We start from the raw sequence: 8,131 nt of genomic DNA on the forward strand, positions 1-8,131 counted from the left end.
AGTCATATGCCTGACAACGTGTTAAGGGCACCACATCTATATTTAGACCTAATTAAAACCTTGTAAACTGGGTATTTTTGTCCCCCATTTTATAGATTTGAATTTTAAATTTTACTAAAATTAAAAAACCCACCCAACGCACATAAATCATAAGTTATGAGACTGTGCCTGTCTGATGCCAAATCCTGTGTCCTTACCTTGTTTACTAGGAGAATGATATGACTTCCTGAAAGAAGTGACTTTTTGTACTGATAGAGAAAAATCATGCTCACTTTGGCAGCACATTTACTAAAATTGGAATGATACAGAGAAGATTAGCATGGCCCCTGCACAAGGATGACATGCAAATTTGTGAAGCATTCCACATTTTTTAAAAAAATGGAAAAATCACCCAACATAAGCTGATTAAAAGATCACCAAGATATACAGAAAAAAGCATAGAGTATGCTACTTTGGGTGAAAAAAAAAGGAAGGAAAAAATAAAAACATATCTTATTGAATTGTATGTGCTAAACTATTTACAAGAGTGTGCAGTAAATTAATCACAGAGGTTACTTGTTGGGAGAAATGGAAACTGGGCAAATAGAACAAGAGAGGAAGGCATCTTGTTGTCCTTTTAAAATACATGTTAATATTTGAAACACGTTCATGTATTATCTCTTAATTTTTTTTTTCTAATTTAAAACAGGGTTCAAAAAGTATGCGACTTTTTGTCTTGACTGTTTTGACATGGGGCATTTTTACATGGTCTTTAGTATACAGCTATTGCAACTGTGTAATTGCATGTCAGACACACTCATTCCATGGCTGAGCCATGCCAAATCAAAACCAGTACAGAAGCCTGAGGATTATGTCCAAAGCTTGTGCTTTGACCAAAAGAGCTTGAGAAATTTGAGAGAAAGTCATTGCGATGCTGGCTGGCTCCTCAGTCTTTAGCTGTCTGGATGCCACAAGGCCTCAGGGGAGCTTTGCCATGTTGGAACATTCCCACCCATGGTCAGTTCTTCAGCCTCCTGTACTCCTACGCTTGAGTTTTCCTAGTGACCAAAAGTGGATCCATATCCCAGAGTAGATTCACATTATCTGAGTTTACAAGAGTCTGGAGTATAAACCACAGAGCCAGCTTCATAATTTATAATAAGACATACAACAGAAGAGCCAACACGTTCTCTCCCTATAGGCAAAGACACATGGTGACGCAGCCTGTATTAACAGATTGCTGGATCCATATGTTACGAGAACAATGGGGACGAGCTCCGTGCTGGCGAGCGGTAGGTTCAGGCTGACGCTACCATCTCTGCAGTAGGGGTATCTCTGCCACCGGGACCTGGTATGTTCTATTCTTAGGTCTGGACTGGTCTCCCTGGGTCATGGCTTGAATGGACACTGCCAACATCTGCCCCTGGGACTCCACAGTTTTGTGCTTCTGATAGACATTCTCTCTCTTTAGACAGGTTAAAATGTTCAGACTGATTTTTCTTTGACCTGGCAACTGTTTGGATCTTTAAGATGACAGCATGGTTTAGTTCTGGTCACTACTTGATTGAACTACGTGAACCTGAAAAAGGCCAGTCTCATTTCCCTTAATCTCCAATGTGAGTCTCCTCCCTCAGGACCCTGTGCCTCCCCTGCCAAGAACAGTCTATAGACGCCCTGTCTCCTGACCGCATTCCCAGATTTTTCATGCACTCTCCCTTAGAGCTGACCAGCAGTAAGTGGTGGCCAACTAAAGACACTCATGTCTGATATCCGTCATCTGATGCCTTGTTTCCTTCAGTCTGGAAAACCATCTTTTCATCTCCTCTGTTGACATGGGAAGGGAAATACTTTAGGTTTTTATTAGGACTGCACATCTGTGTGAGAGTGAGTTGGCAGCCACAATAAGTGTCAGAGAGGACAGGTGGAGGAACTATAGGGACGTTGCTTGAGAGAGGAGGGAGAACAACAGGGGAAGCTTGAGGTGAAAGAGTCAAAGATAGAGTTGAACAACCTCAAACTTTGCTGAGAGCTGATGCTGGAAGAGAGCACCCAAGGGAACTCAAAATAGCCAAGTCTATCCTCACTCCTGCTAAGGGTGGGTCACTGGCATTTTTTTGAAAAAGCAAATTTCCTTGGAAAGGTAATGGGTCCAAAGTCAAAAGTACAGAAGGGGGTATGACAGTACCTGTCCATGAGCTATTTGTTATGGGTACACAACAGAAATTTAAAGTAAGAATTAAAGAGTTATAAACATCTATTGTAATGTGACATTGTCTCAACACCCAAACATGAAACCAGTAGGCTCGAGTCCAGGAAAAGGGAATAAATGAGTCTGAATGTTGTCAAATTCATGTGGCAAGTGGTACATAGAGTAGGCTGCATAGAAACATGCATGATAGGACCACATCCTGGTCTGCAATGGCCGAGGTGGGGGAAATATTATAGGTCTTTCCCCGACAGAGATAGTTCGAAAAGCTCTACTGAATGGTAGAAGTCTTCCTCCTATTCTTATTCCTTAGCCATCCAATTCCCTCTTGGAGGTAATAAATGTTATTGGTTTCTTCTGTATCCTTGCATAGCTTACAAACAGGCATGTATATGTGTGTGTGCATTGTACACACAATTGATAGCATACTAAATGTTCTATATCTTGCTTTTTCATTTCACATTATGTCTTGGGGTCTTTTTAGGGTTTAAAAAATTTTTTTATATGAAGAAAAAGTATGGGGTCATTACTGATTTGTAGTCCCACCAAAAGTATATAAGCATTCCTTTCTGTCTGCCTTCACATCAGCATCTATTGTTTTTTGAGATTTTAATAAAAGCCATTCTAACTGGGGTAAGGTGATATCTCATTGTGTTTTTAATTTGCATTTCCCTGATGATTAGTGACATGCAGCATTTTTTTCATGTTTATTGGCCATTTGTCTATCTTCTTTTGAAAAGCTTCATTCTAGTTCTTTGAGACCTGACATTAGGTTGTTAATTTGTGATCTTTTTGTCTTTTTGATGTAGGCATTTAAGGCTATGAATTTTCCTGAGGAATGTTTTTGCTGAGTCCCACAGATTTTGATAGTTTGTGTCCCCTTTGTTGTTCAGTTCCAAGAATCTTTTGATTTTCACCTTAATTTCATTCCTGACCCAATAATTGTTCAACATCAGTTTGTTTAATTTCCATGAGTTTGTATAGGTTAGAATGTTTCCCCTGTGATTGATTTCTAATTTTATTTTACTGTGGTCTGAGAAGATATATGATATGATTTCAATTTTTTTCAATTTGTTGAGGCCTGTTTTGTAGCCTAAGATATGATCAATCTTGGAGAATGTCCCATGTGCTGCTAAGAAGCATGTATATTCAGTAGTTTTGGAGTAGAATGTTCTGTAAATGTCTGTTAGGGCCATTTGATTTAGAGTCTGGTTTAGGTCCAGTGTTTCTTTATTTATTTTCTGCTTTGATGATTTCTCTAGCTCTGACAGTGGGGTGTTGAAGTCCTCAGCAATTACTATGCTGCTATTTATTTCTTTGCTTAGCTCTAGTAAACTTTTCTTTATGTGTCCGGGAGTTGCTGTGTTAGGTGCAAAGATATTTTGGATTGTTGTCTTCTTGTTGAATCGCTCCCTTTACCATTATATAATGATTCTGTTTGTTTTTCTTTACCTTTGTTGATTTAAGTCAATTTTATCTAATATGAGAATGGCTGTGCCTGATCTCTTTTAGTTTCCATTGGAGATTTTTTTTTCTAAATTTTTTTTTAAATAGCTGCAGAACAGTCACTTGTATGGGGTTACTATAATTTATTTAACCAATTCCCTTTTTTGTTATTAAGATAATGCTATAATGAATAATCTGATACATATTTTATTTCACACATACAAATAATGTCCCTGACATTGAATTGTGTTTATAAGCAGGAAGCATGCATGTAATGCAAATAGTAGGAGTTTAATAAATGCTTGCTGAATTAAGTGAAAAATTTAAGCACTGGTGAAGCTTCTCAGGGGAGATGGGCAAACAGCCTGTGGAGCCTCAAGTGCAGGTGATATTTGGCCTCACGGGGTGGAGACTACATGTGAGTGGGGACAGCTAACAGAGTACTCAGAGCCACATCCACTATCTAGCCTTGTAGGAGAACAACAGAGTGGCAAGACTGAGCCTTGAACTGAGGACCCTCCTCTTTCACCTTTATGCCTCTTAAGGCTCCTGCCGAGATGCTGTGCTCCTTTCTTCTATTGAATTATATTACCCACATCCATTACTTGTTGATTTGACTTGCATCTTTCCTGTGCATTTTCAGCATCAGGAGACACACTGGAAAAGTGGGGTGAGCTCAGGCTTTGACATAGACAGAAGATCCTGGCTTTAAAGACTTCTCTAGCTGCATGACTTGGGCAAGTTGCTGAGCCTCTCCATTTCTTGTGTCTAAAATGCAGACAGTATTGTGTTCTCACAAAGTGGTGAGGGTATACTGAGCTGGCCCACATAATGCTCTAGCTCTGGTGCTCAGGATGCAGTAAGGTCTCAAAGAGTTTTAGCTGCCCTTGGCTCCAACACATGCCTAGGTGCTCTGTAAATATGCTCATTGAAGTAAATCAAATCACTCTGAACACCACAGTACATTTCTGTGCTTCTTTCCCATGTAGGTGGCTGTACTGTGTCTTAATATCTACAAGATGCATTTACTCCCAAAGAAATTGGTAGGACAACTCTTAGAGGCTCATTCCATTAGAATGAGAAAAGCACAAGAGGCCAATTTTCCCCCAAGGAGAGACAGGAAAGACACTAAAAGAAACTGAGACTGCTGCTATTCTAGGAGTTCAGTGAGAAACAGAGTCATTAGAGCCAAAGCCTGCTGTGCAGAAAACAGCCTGGAGTGAAAGAACAGTTCGGATTCAATGACCCGAAGTGCATGCTTCCCATCTATTTGCTGCATTCTTATGTTACCTTAATAAATGCCAGTTTAGCTGTTGAAGGTACACGTGGTATACTGCATGAAATGAACTGAACACATTTTGAGCTCAGTGCTGGTGCCTCCAAAAAAGCGGGGTGGTCGGGAATCTCTGGGACTAAAAGGTATCTGTTTGCAACTTGGCCAATGTAGATATTCATTTGGGATATTCATTCTGGGCATGGGCTGATGGTGCCCTGGCAGGCTGTGCAGCTCCTGTTCTACCTAGTCCACAAGCTCTTAGCCCAAGTTCACTCACATGTTCACAACAGGCTTTTAAATAGCATGTGCTGGATGAATGACAAGTGTGTTTCTGCCATCTCCTGTGGAAGCGGTCCCCACCATTTTTGGCACTAGGGACCAGTTTCATGGAAGACTATTTTTCCACAGACTGGTGTGTTGGGAGATGGTTTCAGGATGATTCAAATGTATTACATTTATTGTGCAGTCAAACCTCTCTGTTAATGATAATTTGTATTTGAGACACTCCTCAGCTCTAGCATCACTGCCTCAGCTCCACCTCAGATCATCAAGCGTTAGATTCTCAAAAGGAGCGTGCACCCCAGATTCCTCATGTGCAGTTTACAGTACGGTTCTCACACTCCTATCAGAATCTAATGCTGCCACTGATCTGATAGGAGGTGGAGTTTATGCAGTGATGTGAGCGATGGGGAGCAGCTAGAAATACAGATGAAGCTTCACTCCCTGGCCTGCCGCTCACCTCCTGCTGTGCGCCCTGGTTCCTAACAGGCCACAGACCAGTACCGGGGTTGGGGACTGCAGTCCTGTGGGATTAATTAGCAGTGTTCTGGACTTTGGTATAATGTTCTTAATGCTCGGCAACAGTCCAGCACAAGTCAAAAACCTGCCTAATGGCCATGACCTAACAGAATTCAAAGCCAGGAATCCCCACCTTTTGTTATAAACAGTTTAACTTCCTTCACCTCTCAGGAAAGACACATTTTTTAAATTAAAGCTGCACTTACACCCTTAGAGGAAGTGTTTTGTTTTACTTTTAATACCAAGAATTAGCCAGCCCCTTGGACTAATAGGAACATCATCCCTTTGTTAGTTTTTTGCTCTTACCCGTGTAATACAAATGTCACTCATACAAATTCCCTACTCCTGAAAGAGACTGGTAAAAGAGGATGAGAACATGGATGAACAAGAGGATCTGACTTCTCCAGGGGGACCAAGCAGAATTCATAGGAATGCCAAACTTTTAAACCGAACCCTGGATCACCAAACATCCATTCATCTATCTATCCATCCACCCATGCATTTAACATGTATGGAACATCTGCTACTTCAGAAATTGTGTTAACTGATGAAGGAGATAAAAGAGGAAGAAGCCATGGCCCCTGTCTTCAAGCTTCTAGTTATGAGCATCCACCCTAAGAAGCTACCCTACATGCTTCAGAATGACAGAAGGTCACTTGAATTCAGAGCAAGGAATTAGAAATGAGGCCAGACAAGGCCTGAGTGGTCATGACCACTGTTTCTCTCAAGACTTTTGCGAGGGTTACTATTTTTCCAGGTCCTTTCCTTTTACCTGTAGAAGGTTCCTGCCTCTTGAGGCAAGAATTTTGCTTAAGTAATGCCTAGCATTTAGTAAACGCCTAGAGCATAGGAATCACGTCTTCTAGAATGCCAGCCTTATTGCTAAATATAACTAAAAGGTGCCTATCTGGATTGTTGTAGCTTTTGTATAACTTTCAGTGGGTTCCATGCACACAGAGTAGGAACAGGAGACTCTGGCAGATATGGCAGTCCCTTATTTACCTGTCATTTCCTCTCCATTCATACCCACTTCCTAGAGAACCTTCTCCTTGAAACACAGCCCCAAGATTCAGGGGCTCCACAAGCCCAGTTGTGGCTGACTACACCCGGTTCAGCTGGGGCAATCCATGTATCTTCTCAGAATTTAAAAAATAACTCCTAGATTAAATAGATTAATTTAATCAATGTCAGTGCTTCAACTAGAAGTCTGTGTAGACTCAGGGTTGTGGCTACTTTGGAGGACTGTTCTGACTTGCATGATGGACACATGAATAGAGAAGCTCATTTATGATAGAGAAAAATAAAGCAGAGATGAGAAACTCCCAAATCTCTAGGTCCTGTGACACTCCACTATGATTGTAGTTGGTGGGTTCTATGAGTTATGTCTTTGCCTTTATAACTGTCTTTCTAAAATGTAAGCTAGTTTGGGTAGACTTCTAGTACTTGTAACCAGAAGATAACTAATACAGGGAGAATAAAGGTCTAGATTTTTATTAGGACTATGTCAAGATAAAGGCTAGATAGAAAAGAAACATGGAATGTGGAGGTCAGGATCCTCCAGTGTGTGAAAATCCAATAATCCTCACAGAAACGGGAAGAGATACCATGTCAACATCAACTTTTGCCTCAGGTTCATGACTTTTTAAAAACGAATGCATTTGATCCATTTCTGCTTCCCTGAGGACTATCTTGTGTCAAATCATTGCATCGTCTTCATCTATAGCTGTTCCAGCTAGTTAGTATCAACTCTTTAAGGCTTCACTGCTGCACAACACTGTCCAATAAAACTTTCTGTGATGATGGAAATGGTATACACCTGTGCAGTCCAATGAGAAAGCCACCAGCCACATGTGACTATGGGCCACTTGCAATGTGGCTAGTGTGACTAAGAGACTGAATCTTTAATTGCATTTAATTTTAATTAATGTAAATGTGAATAGAAACAGTCTCATATGGCACTCTAGTAGCTATTACATTAGATAGAGTCATTCTAGAACATATTCCAAAGTCCCAACGCTGTTTGCTGTCTCCCTGCTGCAACCCACCCCACCAGCCACCCCACGGTTCCCCAGCTTCCCCTCTTGCTTTCACTTTATGGCCGTTCTTCACAGAGCTGCTAGAGAGATCTTCAAAAATACAAATCTGATGAGAAAACTCTCCTGTTAAAAATGTTCCTATGGTTTATACTTAAATTTGGAATGAAATCTGAACTTCTTCTGCAGCTTGCAAGGTCCCACCTGATCCGACGCTTGCCCACCTTTCCCACCATATCTCCTCCTGTTCCGCCCACTATGCTGTCTTGTACCCACAGCACTCGAGCCTTACTGGCCTTCCTTCTGTCCCCCTAACATGCCAAGGTCATCATCAGGTCAGGATTTGGATTCAGTATCTTTTTTGTTTGGAATATTTGCTCCCAAATCTCGCTG

At 41.0% G+C, this 8,131-nt stretch overlaps 1 non-coding gene across 1 annotated transcript; it reads left to right on the forward strand.

The window, feature by feature from the left end:
* Positions 1 to 264: 264 nt before the first annotated feature.
* Positions 265 to 371, forward strand: LOC123622019. Its single transcript, XR_006729383.1, has one exon. It is a non-coding gene; the product is annotated as a U6 spliceosomal RNA (small nuclear RNA).
* Positions 372 to 8,131: the final 7,760 nt, after the last annotated feature.

The sequence above is a fragment of the Lemur catta genome, chromosome 16 (genome assembly GCF_020740605.2).
Source record: "Lemur catta isolate mLemCat1 chromosome 16, mLemCat1.pri, whole genome shotgun sequence".
NCBI lineage: Eukaryota > Metazoa > Chordata > Mammalia > Primates > Lemuridae > Lemur > Lemur catta.